The sequence below is a fragment of the Loxodonta africana genome, chromosome 1 (genome assembly GCF_030014295.1).
Source record: "Loxodonta africana isolate mLoxAfr1 chromosome 1, mLoxAfr1.hap2, whole genome shotgun sequence".
Classification (NCBI taxonomy): domain Eukaryota; kingdom Metazoa; phylum Chordata; class Mammalia; order Proboscidea; family Elephantidae; genus Loxodonta; species Loxodonta africana.
In genome coordinates, this window is record NC_087342.1 from 49,767,360 (window position 1) to 49,784,252 (window position 16,893).

Genomic DNA, 16,893 nt, shown 5'->3' on the forward strand with positions numbered 1-16,893 from the left:
GTATTCGGCTCTGAGCTTGATGTTGTTTCATAAGATTTTCTGTAAAGAAGAGGAATTGAAAAAAAATTAAGCCGGTATAGGTGTTTGCTCTGCAATATTTATGTGGTCTTTGAAAAACCAAGATAGGTTTGTAATACGGCAGCAAACAAACTCCCAAACAACCAAAACTGGTTAAAATATAATATTTCATATGTAATATTTAAAAGGTATACATATGACCCACCTCATTCAAGGAACATACTTTAAAGAGAGTATTTTATATAGGTGTATTTTTAAATACTATCCACAGGATAGGTTCAGATAGGACCTAAATGTGAGATCAGATTTTAAGAGGATAAAATGCTTAGCAGAAGAGTTTTCCTAAAAAAATATAGTAATGATAATAAGCACTTAAAGGGCATTAGAAAAGAGAGGCTTATGGAGAGAAATAGGGATGTGTCAGCATCATTAGTATTAGAAAATGTTAATTCACTAAAGAAGCCCTGTGCTTGCTGCTTCACAAGCCCCGTCTCATTTTATCCTCACAATGGCAGTGTCATGTCATCCGTTTTATCTCTGTTTTATAGAAGCGGACACCTAGGTTTAGGCAGGTAAAGCAGCTTGCTCAAGTTTATATATTTAGCGTAGAATAGCCTGTTTTAGCCTGTCTAATTTCCTCCTCGTGCTATGACTGCTTGACCACACTGCTTCTTCTCTTGATTTAGCACCTCAATTTTTGTAGAGTACAACTTCCAGGCGTTTCTTCAGAAAGGAGGATAGAGGGTGGCAGGTAAATTATTGAGCCTTCCATGTAGGAGAAGAACTTTAATTTATGCTACACTTGATGTATAGTTTGCCTGGGTGTAGAATTTTAGTTTGGAAGTTATTTTCCTTCAGAATTTTGAAAGCGTCTTATTTCTTTCTAGCTTATGTAGTGCTATCAAGAGAATTCCAATGCCACTCTAATTTCTGATCCTTTTTGTGTGACATTTTATCTTTTCCTCTCTGTTTCTGGTATTTTATTTTTGCTCTAGTTTACCAACATTTTATGATAATATACTAAATTGTTTATTCGTCTTTATCTTTTATTCTGGGCCCTTTGTAGACCCTTTTAACCTAGAAATTCATGTCATTTACCTCTGGGAAATTTTCCTTAACTTTTTGTTGGTGATTTTTCCCTTCCATTTTTTTTTTTTTTCTGTTCTTTATGAGAGAACCTCCATTTAGCGGGTATTAGACTTCCTGATCTGGTCTTCTAACATTTTTATCATTTTATTCCCTAATATTTGCCATATCTTAGTCTTGTTTTCTATTTTACATAAATCTTTTAAGGTTATTTTACAACACTTCTATTGATTTTTCTTTAATTTGGACTATTTTATGTAGATATAAAATTATAAAACATATATACATTTCTGTGAGCTCTCTTTTGTCTTCTCATTGTTAGTTTTTCATAGCACACTGCTTTTATTTCCAAGTACTCATAGCTTTTCAGAACTTTCTGAAGATTTTAATAATAGCTTTTGGAGGAACAATTCTTCTGGCATAACCTTTTTCCCTTAAGTTGTTGTTGTCTTTCTGTCTGTATTTGTCTCCATCTTTTATGTCAGTGGCTTTCTTCTAATGTTTGTTAACTTTATCATCATGATTATCATCAAATTTTATTATCTTCAATAGAGAGAATCAAATTAGAAGGTAAGAACTCATGGACAGAAATTGTCAACTCTGAGAGCCATTCTTTTTGAGTCTCAGATCCCCAGTGAAAACTCCTGCCTGGATGATTAGGGCCTGGCTGATTGTCTTATCGGGTCGCTATGAGTTGGAATTGACTCAACAGCACTGGGTTTGGTTTTTTTTTTTGGATTGTCTTTAGGGCTGGGGGAGGGGCGATCTCAACATCCACTACTCACAAGTTCATTTATTACTCTATGCTTTCAGCTGCCAATTGTCAACTCTACAATCAACAGTGCCTTACTCATCCAAAGACAGAATGTGTTTACCACCCCCCCACAAGAGGATAAATCTCTGCTGTTCTCCTTTGACGAGAGGAGGGACAGCAGTCTACAGAATTTGGTAGGTGAGTGGTATATGGGGCTATAACTGCTTCTTAAACAGCTTTCAGTCATTTCTTGTTATTTTGGAACTCCTTGTACCTTTACGTCCAGAAGTACTTGGTACCAAAAATTCCTGAATTATTTGGGTACTCTGCATTTTGAATTGTGTTGGTCCTCAGCTTTCTGTACTATAAGTTTAAGGATCTGGCAAACTGAGATCTACTCATACCCTGTTTTTCAACTTCCATTTTTTTTTTTTTTTCTTAGTTCCCTTTCTTCTATTGTCCTTTCAAAAAACAATCCCTTCCCTGTAATTTTAGTGTAGTTTCAGAAGGGAACAAGATTAAATGTGGCTGCATTCTTACCAGCACGTATGCGCCATTGTGCTGAATGAACAAATTGATGCCAGTGTGTAATTAATTGGCCTTATGATCAATATTTCAGCACTTTTCCATAGTAACTGGATAACCTTCTACAAAAAACATGTTAAGATGCTTATCTATACTACAGCAACCCCACAGACAAGGTCCCCAGCGAAGCACATTTAAAATTCCCACTTTAACAACACTGTGGAAAGAGTTATAATACTCTTTCTTGTAGTAAGACTTTTCCCAGTTCTCTGGAATTAGGAAAACCCACAATGATCAATTTTTACAGCAATTGATTGATGCTGTTGAAATATAACTAGGATAAAAAGCAAAGAAAATTATTTATGCTATCAATTTTTAATGTCCTGGTATTTTCCACATTTTTTCTGGCATATGTAAAACAAAAGTTGTACATTTAAAATATAGGCAGTTTCCGGGTTACAAAGGTCCGTCTACCATACAACCACTAGTTAAGAACCAACCCATGTAAAGCCTATTGGAACAGGCTGTTCAGCCATATCTTAAACAGTATCTGCTCCATTTTTTTCCCTTCCCTAGCCTGTGTCTGTCTCCAAGTATGATTTTTCTGTTAGCTTCTCTAAAAGTTAACCAATGTTTCCCCAGGACAGTGGAAAAATAAGTGATATCAATCTAAGCATGTCAAACTGGATGATGCTCACCAGGATGGCACCAGTCACCCCCTGGGTTGAAGGGATAATGGCAGGAAAAAATCAACATGTTTGAGATGTGACCACCTAAACCACACAGAAAAAGTGTGGACATTCCATAAGTTCCTAAGACCCACGTCTCCTTTTCCCTATAAAACCCCAGCGGGCCTCCAGTTTCTGGAGACAGACAGGTTTAGAAGGATATCATTCCCCTCTGTCTCCATATAGTGATATATAATAATAATGTTTTGATGCACTTAGCTAAGTAGTGCCCATTTATAATTACATTTATAATTTATAATACTGATATATAATAATATAATAAAGCTCTTGGCAAGAATTGGCTGTCTGTGGCAGGCAGCTCTAACTCATGAAATTGTGGTAACACTATTATATTAAAAATTTGAGATACACAGAATGGTTTGTAATTATAAATGGGCACTACTTAGCTAAGTGCATCAAAACATTATTATTATTACTGCATTATTAGGTTAAAATTGTTTTAGTGTATCTGGAAGTATTTCTTTAATGTTTTTTATACATAGAAAGAGACATTATATACTATATACTAAAGCAAACATTTGACTAACTCACATTAAATACGAACTGTACCTAACCCTTCTGACTTATGCACAAATTCAACTCAAAGACAGATTTAGGAACATAACTCATTCATTCGTAATCCAGTGACTGCCTGTATACAAAATTGTACTTGAAGATAACAAGTGATTTTCATCTCTTTAGAAGTATTTTCATTGCAAGATCTCAGGTGAAAAAGAACAAGTGGAGACATGATGTAGCCAGCCTTAAAGGAAGAGGTTCCATATAGTTCCTTTATTTTCATTTTTTAATACAGTTTTAAGATGGAACCTATTTAATTTTATGTATGTTCCTAAGATGCTTTAATGAACAGTAAAAGTGACTATGCTTTCTTATCATAAGGAAGGACCCAATTTTCACTGAGAACTAACAGTTAAGACCTTTGAAAATATATTAAATAGTAGATTTTTCCCCCCTTGTGTTGCTTAACAGTGTTAAGAAAGTACAAGATACAGGCTCCAACAAGGTAAATCTTTGATGGTAGAAGTAGAGACTGACAGGGAAGAGAGATGAAACCCTCTCCTGTTCTATCAGTTGCTGAAGATTTTCTTCCGAGTTCAGTGCTGGATTAACCCTAGGTCTCTTCTTCCCTCTGGAGTCTTGTTTCCTTCTCTCACAACTTTGGAATTAGAGAGGTTTCTAATTAACTGCTAATCAGCTTATCAAGCAATTATTGCACTCTAATCCTTGTGCTGACACTATGAAAACTGTAAAGAATTATAAACCATGAACTTCTTTAGGGAGGGACAATTTCCTTATCCATCTCTATGTCCCCAGCACCTACCATAGCACAAGACACAATAAATATTTGCTAAATTAATTAATGAGTTTATGACTTCAAGAGACTTGGGCTCACACAAATAACACAACTCAAACAATCTTATTATTAAAAGACAAAGAACTAAGTCTTAGAGGAACTAAATGAACTTTGAGCTTGGATGGTGTGGAATGCTCTGGAAAGCTTATGCAAAAGAGGCAAGGCTCAGCTTGGTCATTGGGGATCATTAATTTCTTTAAACGTCAGAGACAGATAAAGACAAAATAGTAGGTAAGATATTTTCCAAGTACCCGAAATTACTCTTCAAAAAAATGAAGAAAAAATATAACCTCCAGAAACAAATCCTTTAATTCAACGGCTTAACTGATATGCTAAAAAATTATGTCACTCAGAATTCACTCTATTTATACTAACAAAAACAAAACAAAGGGATCAAATACAATTCAGTCATCATCATCTCAGGTACCAGTGAAGCCCAACTTGACTACAGACTCCATGGAGGCAGGGATGGTGTCTATGTTTTTCATTGTTGTATTCCTAGCACGTAGCACGGGGATCATCATCTGCATGGCCACTTAGTGACTTTTACTTATTATATGAATGAATGAAACTTAACTGTGTTTGTGCAACTGTCAGAGAACTAAGCCGAGCTGAAAGAGTTGACCAGATGCTGAGAGAGCTCAGCTGAGCTGCCAGGTGTTCAAGTAGCTCATTAAGACAATGGGCTAAAATGAAAGTATCAGTCTAGCTTTTAATCACTCTATGAGTCGGAATCTACTTGACAGCAGTGAGTTTGGTTTTTGGTTTGGTGATAGCATAGGAAACCCTGGGGACATAGTAGTTAAGAGCTATGGCCACTAACCAAAAGATTGGCAGTTTGAGTCCACCAGATGCTCCTTGGAAACTCTATGGGGCAGTTCTCCTGTGTCCTCTAGGGTGCCTACGAGTCAGAATCGACCCAGTGGCAGTGAGTTTGGGTTTTTGTTTGGTGATAGTGTAAGCAAGGAATCAAACGTGGAAAAGATGAGCTGGCTCTCCTCTATTTCAGGTTTCCCCACGAATAGCACCCAGGTGAGGGTGAGTTGGATCAGCAAAGATGTGGGGACCATCTCCCTGCTGAGGGAGCCCCAAACAAAAGGCTCCTGCAGTTTTATGGACCCTGGAGCCAGGGAGAGTGCAAGGAGAAAGGGCTGGCTGGTGGAAAAGCATGAGTACTGCCTCCGAGTGGGGAAAAGTGTCTGCAAGATTCCCTGCCCCTTGCTCCTGTTAAAGAAGCTTCAGGAGAGTCTGGGCTAAGAACCCAGGTATGTGAAAGAGCGAGGCTGGTGGAGTGCTAGAGGGCAGGTGGCCTTGACTGCAACCCCCTTCAGAGACTGCAATCCAATGGCTGTGCAGCAAGTCGTGTTGGGGAGACAGCTTTTCCCCTGAGGGCTTCCAGGTAAATTACCTCTAGTCAGGCCTGAAAAATCACACAGAGCTTTTTAGCCAGGAGCCGGACTCTTTAGTAGCTACGAAAAACTTTTGAAGAGCGCTTGTTTTCTAAGAGTCCAAATAATCGAGGATCCATGGGAAGCATGAAGTTAGATTGGGCAACATGCAGCCTTTAAGAGTTTTACAAACAAGGTACAATGCCCCGCACAGAGTAAAGAATCACTAGATTTTAACTATCTTTTTTGTTTTAATAATAATAACCTAGTTGCCTAGCAAAGAGAGATGGAAAATACTGTGTGGGCCTTTACTGGTTGCTGCATCCTTGGACAAATACTTGGGTTGTTTTATCCCACATCCCTCAGAGCCAGAGCACTTTAAACCAAACCCGTTGCCATTGAGTGGATTCCAATTCATAGTAACCCTAGGTGGACCTTAACCTTAAGGTGCAGTCACTCTTGTGGGTCCCAGAGTGAGCAGACATTGCACAAGGAAAGCCTGGATGCTTCCAATGCACCTTTGGCTCTAACAGAAGGGGTGGAAAGTGTTTAGTATCTTGCAAAGTTCCTGAGCAGTAGCATCACAGGTGTCTAAAGGACAAGAGTAAAAAAGTCCGAAGCTGTTGATTATGATCTTGGCATGACCTGGCCTTCTCACATCTGTACTTTATGTAATTTGTAATCCCAAGGCCTTGTTTAATCACCCGTGAAACTTTTCTGAGTCTCTGCAGCCCTGTCAGTGCCTCAGAGGTACACAGTGAGGGGGCAATTCCATGCAAATTGCAGGATGGGTGGTGTAAATGGGAGCTTCAATTATTTGTTAACAACCTATTTACCTATTCTCTGGTGTTTAGTATTTTGGGGGTTTATGAGGTTCCTCACTGATGCCTTCAGGCAAAAAACCACAGAAAATTGATGAAAAGGATCAAGGAAGGCCTGGTATGTGGGCAATGTTCTCTCACTCAGGAGTGTGATTACGACCTCTGAGTTTTACAGAGTTTTTAAACACAGGTGCAGAGCTTTCTGGTTGTCTTAGTGGGAAAAGTACACCGCGTGGTAAAAAATGCTGTTCAGTTTTGAGTGAGGATGCTTGGCTTGACATGGCCATGAGTCTCGCTCCAAAGGCACAGAAAATAGCTATTAAATCACAGTGTAACCCATTCAGGCAGTTGTTCATGATGTAAATGCTCTATCAGTTTCAACAGGAGAAGAATTTACCCTTAAAGAGCACAAATTATTTTACATACCCTAATCAAGAAAAAAAAGCATCATTAAAAAAAAATAATAGTTATTTAATGCATGAGATTGGTACATTTATTACTATCCCTAACAATAATACATGATATTTGAAACATGTACTTAAGTCCTTTCTAAGGAATTAAAATAATTTACAAAACTCCCTATATTTATATTTGCTGCCCTAATAAATTTTCCTGGTTATTTAAAGGCATTATTATTATTATTTCTATTTTACAGACGGGAAACTGGAGGGATTGAGTAGGCTTTTTGGTATTATACTATGCATTATACCTGAGAAATATAATCCAAGCTACTTGAGTCTTAACTGAATGTTTATATGAATAAATAAAACACACTGAACTCATGGTTTATTTTGGCAGCATTGATAAATCTCTTTGGTAGTAGTCAAATGTGTTAGCAGTCAAATTTGAGTCTCTAGGAAGCAGATTACAAAATTTTGAGATAATGTAGGTCCTTTCTTTTCTTTTAGTTGTTGTTCTAAGACAGGGAGCAAAGGCCCTGAGATAGGAGGGTGCCTGTTTAAGAAATAGCAAAGAGACTGGTGCGGTTAGAGGAGCAGCAAGTAAAAAAGAAATAGGCTATATTATAAGGGAGGTAATAGGGGTTGAGTGTGGAACCTAGAGACTTAGTAAGACAAGGAACAGAGGGGACCCCAAATCTGCAAAAAAAAAAATAACAAGAAATGGGCAGGGTGCAGAAACAAAGCCATTCCTTAGAACAATGGGGCAGGGTATCTAAATATAGCCCCCAAACTTCTTTAAAGTTGCATTTTAGAAGCAGCTGGAGAAAGCCAGGCCCAGGGACATGCACAGAACATCCACCTGTGACTGCTGTGTCACTTTCCACCAGGAGCAGTGAGTGGCTACAGCCCCAGCTGGGGAATCGAACCTGGGGAGTGAGAGACTGTGCAGGCGCAACACCCCATAATAAGTCCTGCTACGAACCCCAGAGGCCTCCCAGACAGGAGCCATCTCAACACGGGCACCTTAATTAACATATCCCTTCCTGTGCCTATGAATAAACATGAATCTTTTCCCACCCAAGAACTTTTAAAAACTCTGGCCTGCCTTTTGTTATGTGTCGCTCTAGGCCCTCCTCGTCTCCTCTTGCAAGCCTCTTCAATAAAGCTTTGCTCATGTGGAAAACTACGTGTCTTACCTGCTCATTCTTGACCAGTGAGAGGCAAGAACCTTATTCTGGTAATAATTCCCCATCTTGTGTAACTGTAGGACATTTTACAGTGTCTTAGCACCGCCCCCTTGGGTGTGGTGGTGGTTCAGTCGTAGAATTCTCACCATTCATGCAGGAGACCCAGGTTCAATTCCTGGCCAAGGTACCTCAAGTGCAACCACAACCCATTTGTTATGGAGGCTTGCATGTTGCTATGATGCCGAACAGGCTTCAGTGAAGCTTCCAGACTCAGACAGACTAGGAAAAAATATCTGGTTATCTACTTCCAAAAATCAGCCCATAAAAATCCTATGGATCACAATGGTCTGATCCTGTTGGTATGGAGTTGCCATGAGTCAGAGGCCAACTCAACAGCAGCTAACAACAGCTACAGCACTTCCATTGGATAGCAGAAAGGACCCAGGCTGCAAGGTGTGATGGCAAAACCTTACTATGCTTATTTCCGGTTTCTGGCGGGGGAAACGCTCTGCACTGCTAGTGAGCTTGAAGTCAGAAGCTAGCCACACAACCCTGGTTCCAGCTCTGGTTCTTTTGTTTCTACTGTCAGTCAAGAAGAAAAGCATGATACAGTTTGTTTTCTAACACTCTATTCCTTGAGAGTAAATGCATCTCTTATTCCAGTTTTCAGTCCCCCTCCCTTTGCCCTCACGCTTTGTCTTTTAGTCAATAATTCGTTTTATTGGTTACAGTGCGGCTATGCTATTTCAGTCTTTTCCATAGCCGAGCACAGCTGCTCATGTTGGCTATTGATTCCACATGTTAGCTCAAAATTGTATAATAGTCCCTTCTAATAGTTGCCTTTGGCTTTTCCTCTTCCCACTCGGAAAAGTGCCCTCTGCCCCTTGCTTGGGCATGCCAATAACTAGAAATGGATCCTAATTATATCGACCATTCTTCACCAAAAATTCAAATAGCTGTCACATGTTTGAAAAGCTAAACATGGTTTTGGATTATGTGGTTTCATGCTACAATATCAAACAGTTTAAGAAGGGAACACTAAATTTGATGGTAGGAAGGAAATGTTGCAACCATGGAAGCTCTCGTGATCTCTAACTTCAAGAAAATTTCCTTGTTAAATTATTGTGTGAGGACTTAAGCTTATCTTCTTTCTAGATATCTCCATATCCTCCCCTTTTCTTACCTCTTTTAGCCTCGTTCCTTTATTTTTGAATGTGAGCTAGACATTTAAATTATACATTAAACGTACAATTCATCCCAGTGAAGACAACTTGAATAAGTCCTAGTAAGTTTTACTTCTGAAATCTTTATGGAAGCTGAAAGTTGCCGAACATAGTCAAAAAATTCAAGAGTCCAGAGTTGGTTCTTTGTCTCAGAACCTTTGGGCAATGGAACAACCTAGAAGCTCATGATGGCTTCTTCAACTGTTTGGTTTGCTTCTTGTGTCATAGTGGGAAATGAAACAAAATAGCTCTCCTCTCTATCTTTGAACTGAGGTTGCTGAAAAAAGACATGAACTCTTAGTAGGTTCAGGAGGATGCAGCAGAGATTAAGCTAGTATAAAGCGTGTGTGTGTGTGCATGGACATGGTGGAGGTAGTGAGTGGAATGAACAAATTGCCCCACAGAGCGTATGTCAAGTGTTAAATGTTTTCAACTCTCATATTTTATCTTATTTATGCTAAATAAGATAACTTTTAAATGCTGAAATTGGTGGGTGACATGGATGCTCCCAGAATCAAGTGCCAGGCTTATCCCGCAGCTTCACAGACTGCTTCCCTCCCATCCTCTTTCATGGGCAAACAAACCTTAAAAGCAAAACTCCTTCTCTGGATAATATTTACACTTACTGGTCAAGGGAATCATTGGTCCACCCAATTGGTTCATGTACAACTCCTTGACCATTCTATGCATACCTCCTCAACCCTGTGTTTGCTCATTTCATTTCTCTGACTTACTATTGCTGTTTACCATCTCCTTTGCCATGGTCCAGGTAACCATCCACCATCAATGAACATTTTGATCAAAGCTTCTATAGAAGAATAATGGTCAAAAGTACAAAAATGCAGAACGGAACTTCAAATTCCCATGGAATCCAGACTTTCTGAAGCCAATGAGGCTGGATGAACCCCTGAAATTATTGCTGTGTGTTGGACTTTGTCAAACGCCTTTTCTGCATTGACTGATAAGATCATGTAGTTCTTATCTTTTGTTTTATTAATGTGATGGATTACATTGATTGTTTTTCTATGCTATTGTGTGTTGCTATGATGCTGGAAGCTATGCCACCAGTATTTCAAATACCAACAGGACCACTCATGGTAAACAAGTTCCAGTGGCACTTCCAGACTAAGATGGGCTAGGAAGAAAGCCCTGGCAATCTACTTCCAAAAATTAGCAAGTTAAAATCCTTTTGATCACAACATAATATTGTCTGAGATCGTGCTGGAAGATTAGCTCCTTAGGTAAGAAGGAGATCAAAACACATGGCGGCCACTACAATGGATTCAAACATACCAGCCATTGTGAAGGTGGCACAGGATTGGGCAACATTTCATTCTGTTGTACATGGAGTTGCCATGAGTCAGAGCCAACTTGATGGCAACTAACAACATTCACAGGAAAATGTCATGGTGCAGTGAGGAGGAAGGTTACCATGGATGGGACAGACATATACACATTAGGTAGCTTGCTGTACTCATGACAAAGCATCAGACTTCTACAAGCAGGCAAAAACCAAATGGTTCTTGTAAGATTTTTAGGAAGATAAACATTGGGATAAACTTAAATAAATGTATGTTTAGTTAAAAGAACACTTACTGTGATCTTCCTAATCCATCACCCTTACTTCCAAAATACAGTTTGATTTGGTTTTATACAGGTTTTTCCATAAGTGAGATAATTAAGGATCCTGCCTTTTCAATTTCGGAGACATTTGAATTAAGCATTTTATGAGACCATGTGGGTACAGTCTGAATCTACCAAAGAAGGAAATTGAACATTAAGAATTAACACCCTGCTCTTGCTCCACCATGCCTTCCAAGGGCTCATATACAGAGCACACTTGTGATCAAGTGCCAACTTTTGCGCTGCCTTGCATAGCCAGCTTATGTTTAGGACTCCCATTAACTTGAAAGAGAGTTCCAGGTGCACTCAAGTCTGCTGAAGAAACGGAAATTTGGAAGCTTTATTGTTAGCTTAGGCCATTTTCAATTCACGTGAATAAAAGATGGAGAAAAGTCATTAGAATTTACTTTCTCTTCCTTTTTATACCTATTGCTTTTAAAACTGATGTAAAAGTGAACTTACACTAGGTGCTTAAACATAGGAGTAATGCTGATTTTTCTTTGCAGACAAAACAATATGGGTCTACCCTTTCTTTATCAGGAAACCCTGGTGGCATAGTGGTTAAGAGCTATGGCTGCTAACCAAAAGTCGGCAGTTCAAATTCACCAGGTGATCCTTGGAAACCCCATGGGGCAGTTCTACTCTGTCCTAAACGGTTGCTGTGAGTCGGAGTGGACACCAGCGGGTTTGGTTTGGTTTCATTATCAACACAGGCTTCAACCTGATTTAAAAAATATATATAGATAGATAGATATTAGAATAGGTATAAAACTTTAGCTATTTGGCTCCCAGGGGACAGAAACCCTTTGGCATTAGGGAATAGAAAACTATTCTAACAAGTAAACATGGAGAATTTACTGGGGCTATATAGGAATAGGAATAGGAGCCCTGGAGGTCCAGTGGTTAAGTGCTATGGCTGCTAACCAAAAGGTTGGCAGTTTGAATCCACCAGCCACTCCTTGGAAACCCTCTGGGGCAGCTCTACTCTGTCCTATAGGGTTGCAATGAGTTGGAATCAACCCTATGGCAATGGGTTTGGTTTTTTTGGTTTACAGGAATAGCTCACAGAACCCAAGAATAGGAGGCAGAACCAGAAACAGGGAAGTCACCAGGAACCACAATAGCTACTGACATCTCTGCTTTTTGAAATGTGAGTTTGGTTCCCTTTCCTCTCTCCACTGGGGACATGCTTCATCTAAGATACATGACATCAATATGGCTGCCATGACACCAGTTTGAATAGGCCTCTTAGTTCAAAGGAACAGAGGGACTTCCTACTATTTCTTTGTCTTCTATCCAGCCTTAGATCTCTGGGAGACATAACTTGATTGGTCTAGTTCAGGGATTGGAAGACTTGGTGGCACAGCGGTTAAGAGCTCGGCTACTAATCAAAAGGATGGCAGTTCGAATCCACAAGCTGCTCCTTGGAAATCCTGTGGGGCAGTTCTACTCTGTCCTATAGGGACGCTGTGAGTCAGAATTGACTTAATGGCAATGAGTTTAGTTCAAGGATCAAGTCCAAATATCTAACCTTTGTTGAACAAGGGAGGAATAGGGCCATGTGGTACAACTATGCCTAGAAAACAAACTAGTTGCTGTTGAGTCCATACCAACTCATAGATATCCCAGGTGTGTCTTTTTTGGAAGTAGATCACTAGACCTTCCTTCCGAGTTGCCTCCGGATGAACACTAACTTCCTACCTTTCAGTTAGCAGCCAAGCGTGTTAACCATTTGTGCCACCCAGGAATATGATTGGTGGTAACTGAAAGACTGGAGGTTCCAGTCCAACCAGAGGTGACTTGGAAGAAAGACCTAGTAATTGGCTTCTGAAAAATTAGCCACTGAAAACCCTATGGAGCATAGTTGTACTCTGAGACACAAGGGATCACCAAAAGTCAGAGTCAACTAGAAGACAACAAATATGTCTGCTGGAGTTTCGTTTGTTGTTTGTTTTTTTAAGGGTTTTTATGCCTATTCTACAAGGCAAACAACATCATGAGGAAATTTACACCTCCCACAGGCTTTTCTTTTCTCTCCTCTTTTATATCTTCCAGTATCCTTCTGTGCTCATGTCCTTGCACTTCCAGTCCGTAATTCTCAGTTCTAATCTCAGCTTCCCCTCCCTCTTGCTGCTCCCTTCTCCATGTCAGGGGAAATGGTGCTGAACTAGCGCGTGGTTCTCAAACTCGAGCCTGGCTTAGAGTCACCTGTGGGGCTTGTTAAACACACATGGCTGGGCTGCACCCCCAGAGGTTCTGATTCAGTGTGCCTAGGAAAATACCTGAAAAGTTACATTTCCAGCAAATTCCTACACGATGCTAAAGCTGCAGGTCTGGGGACCACGCTTCGAGAACTTCTGGACCAGAGGATGGAAAGGAGTTACTGTAATTCAACCCCATCTTCAACCCATCAAAGGTCATCTTAATTTCTTCCGTATTTCTCAGGTGTGCATTAAAACTATCGGTATCAACAACTGCTGGTTAAGGAGCTACTGTATGAATGGAAGTAAATATACCAGCAGGAATAAGACATTTTACCTGTCCTCAAACTGAAAGACTGAAGAAATAAGACACAGCTGTCTTTTTGGTGATGGTATAGTTTGGCTACTCCTCTCATTGTCTTGATCTTCACAAACCCTAAAAACCAAACCCGTTGCTGTTGAGTCACTTCTGACTCATGGTGGCCCCATGCGTGTCAGTGCAGAACAGTGCTCCATAGGGTTTTGAATGACTGTGATCTTTCGGAAGTAGATGGCCTGGACTTCTACCAAATTAGTACTTTGTCTTGTCTGTAAACATCCACTTTGCAGAACTGTTGTGAGGATTTAAGTAGGCAATATACGTGTAAATTAAAAAGTGCTATAAAATATTAGATATTGTAGCATGTTCTTAATGTGCTTGGAGCAGCTGGTTCTTTATGCATGGTCCCTCTGAATCTTCCTTGCCATAAGCAGCCTCCAGCTCATCTTCCTGCCTCCCTAGCTGCTCCACCCTAGAGGAATTTCTGCCAACCCATTAACATTTCCCAGGGTGACTAAGTCCTGGTTTCTTACTATATCTACCTTTCTACCCACCTTTCTGAAGGCACTGATGATTTAGTAGTACAATCTTTGCCTTCTATGTGGAGACCTGGGTTCGATTCCCGGTCAATGCATTTCATGTGCAGCTACCACCTGTCTATCAGGGGAGGCTTGAGTGTTGCTAGGATGCTGAACAGGTTTCAACAGAGCTTCTAGACTAAGATGGATGTGGAAGAAAGGCCTGGCAGTCTACTTCTGAAAATCAGCCAATGAAAAACCTATAGACCACAATGGTCCAATCCACAACCCATCACAGGGTTGGTGCACAACCTGGCAGCATCTCATAGCCTTGTGCATGTGGTCACCATGAGTCAGTAGCCTACTCAACAACAGCTAACCTCAACACCACCCACCTCTCTAGTCTTCTGAAGTCTTGATATTCCTTGAATGACCAAATCTCCTCGCTATATGCTTATCTCATCTCTTCCCTTGACTATTGCTCTGCTTTTTCTTTGAGCCTTGCTTACTGCAATCCATTTATGACATAAGTGAGATCATACTACTCCCTGCTCAAACCCTTTCAATAGCTTGCCATTGCTCTTACGCCTTATCACTCCAAACTTGTTCTATGTCATCCTTGTCCTTGCCTTTCATGATCCACACAAACTTCCCTTCTGTTGCTGGGATACAACAAGCCTATTCCTAATTCAGCTCTTTCCTCTGCCTGGAAAATTCCTTTTCTGGCTTTTACCACGACTGATTCATTCTCTGCCTTTGTGACTCAGTTCAGATGTCACCTCCACAAATACTTCCTCTCTCATATCACCATGTTTGCTTCTTTTATAGCCTTGTATAATCTGTTTTTTATTTGTTTTCTCTGTTTATATTCACTTGCTAGCTCCCTGCTGGACTATAAGCTCCCATGAAACCAGTTATCCATTTAGCGAGCTCTGTATCCTTCATTCGTAGCTCAGTTGCTAGAACATGGCCATTGCTCAGTACCTGTGTGCAGAATGAATGAAAAGATGAGCACGTTCCTTAGGACGTGCAGAGCTGATAGCCATCTTGATGATTTCCTTTCTTCTGTTTTTTTCCCTTCTTTAGGATGCCCTGCCCAATGTCATCAGATTTACCTCTTTTAGTGCTGCTTTTATTGTATTAAACCAGTTGCCACGGAGCTGACTCCAACTCGTGGCAACTCCATGCGTTTCAGAGTAGAACAGTGCTCCACTGAGTTTTCAATGGTTTAATTTTGGAAGTAGATTGCCAGGCCTTTCTTCCAAGTTGCTTCTGGGTGGACTCAAACCTCCAGTCTTTCATTTAGCAGCCAAGTGTGATGTTCATTTGTACCACCCAGGAATTTACTTTATAAAGAGCTTAGTAGCTCTCTCTCTCTTTTAACCAACATATCAAATCTAAATTTTCACAGGATGTTTGTGTATGAGGGTGAAGGTTAACTTTGAGGTTATAACTGTTTAATCCTGGGCAAGCCATAGAGCTTCTGTAAACCCCAGTTTCTTTCTCAGGAATTAGTGACAATTCATGGGCTGTAGTGAGGCTTGGGTGAGAGTGACATATGCCAAACTCTTAGCATGATGCTGTCAAATACAGAGTTGAAACTGGATGATATCAGCCACATGCCTAACATACATGCCTACTCAAACTCAAGTCTTCTCACCATTCAGGTGCCCAGAACGTAGTTCCCCTAACACCCATCATGCACATCTCTCCTGCCGCATTGGCTCACGCCCTGCCCTCCCACCCCCTCCCCACCAGCAGTAATGTTCTTCCTCCTCTGTGCTTTCCTACATTCTTTCATCCTTAAACAATTAGCTTAAAATCTCATCCTCACCCTAAAGCCTACACTGAGGCCACAGTGAAAGCCCCCTAACAGAAGGCCAGCAATAGGTTTGGTCAATGGGAAGAGGAGGAAGAGCTTTAAACGTTACTGAATTTTCACTATGTACACACTCAGTGCAAGAGGATGCTTCCATTTATGTTGTTATCTTTACAATATCCCGACCTTGTACTCCTCTTTCAGGTTTCCAGATGAGAAACTTGTGATTCAGGATACAAAGGAATGAGCTAATAGATGGCACCAGTGTGTTTCTCACCCACATTGGTCTGAGAAGTATAAGGAAATTCATTATATGGTTATTGTGATTAAAACACACACACATACACACAAACAACAAAAACTAGTTTAGCGCAGAGCCAAAATGCCATGACTAAATGCCTAGAGAATAGTATGGAGTCAAGATAGGTCATCAGACTGAGGTTAAACACACAAACACACACATACATATACACACACAAACACACACATATACACACATACGCACACATATGCACACATACACACACATGCATCTTGGTTATAGAAGAAGAGGATGGTGCAAACCAAAAACAAGGACAAGACAATTGGCATAACAAAGTGTATTAAGAAAACATTCTGCATCCCACTTTGGTGGTATCTGGGGTCTTAAAAGCTAGCAAGCAGCCATCTAAGATGCATCAATTGTTCTCAACCCAACCGGAGCAAAGGAGAATGAAGAACACCAAAGATGCAAGGAAAATAAGAGCCCAAGAGACAGAAAGGGCCATGGAAACCAGAGACTCCATCAGCCTGAGACCGGAAGAACTAGATGGTGCCTGGCTACCACCAAATGACAGCCCTGACAAGGAACACAACAGAAAATCCCTGAAGCAACAGGAGAAAAGTTGGATGCATAACTCAAATTCTA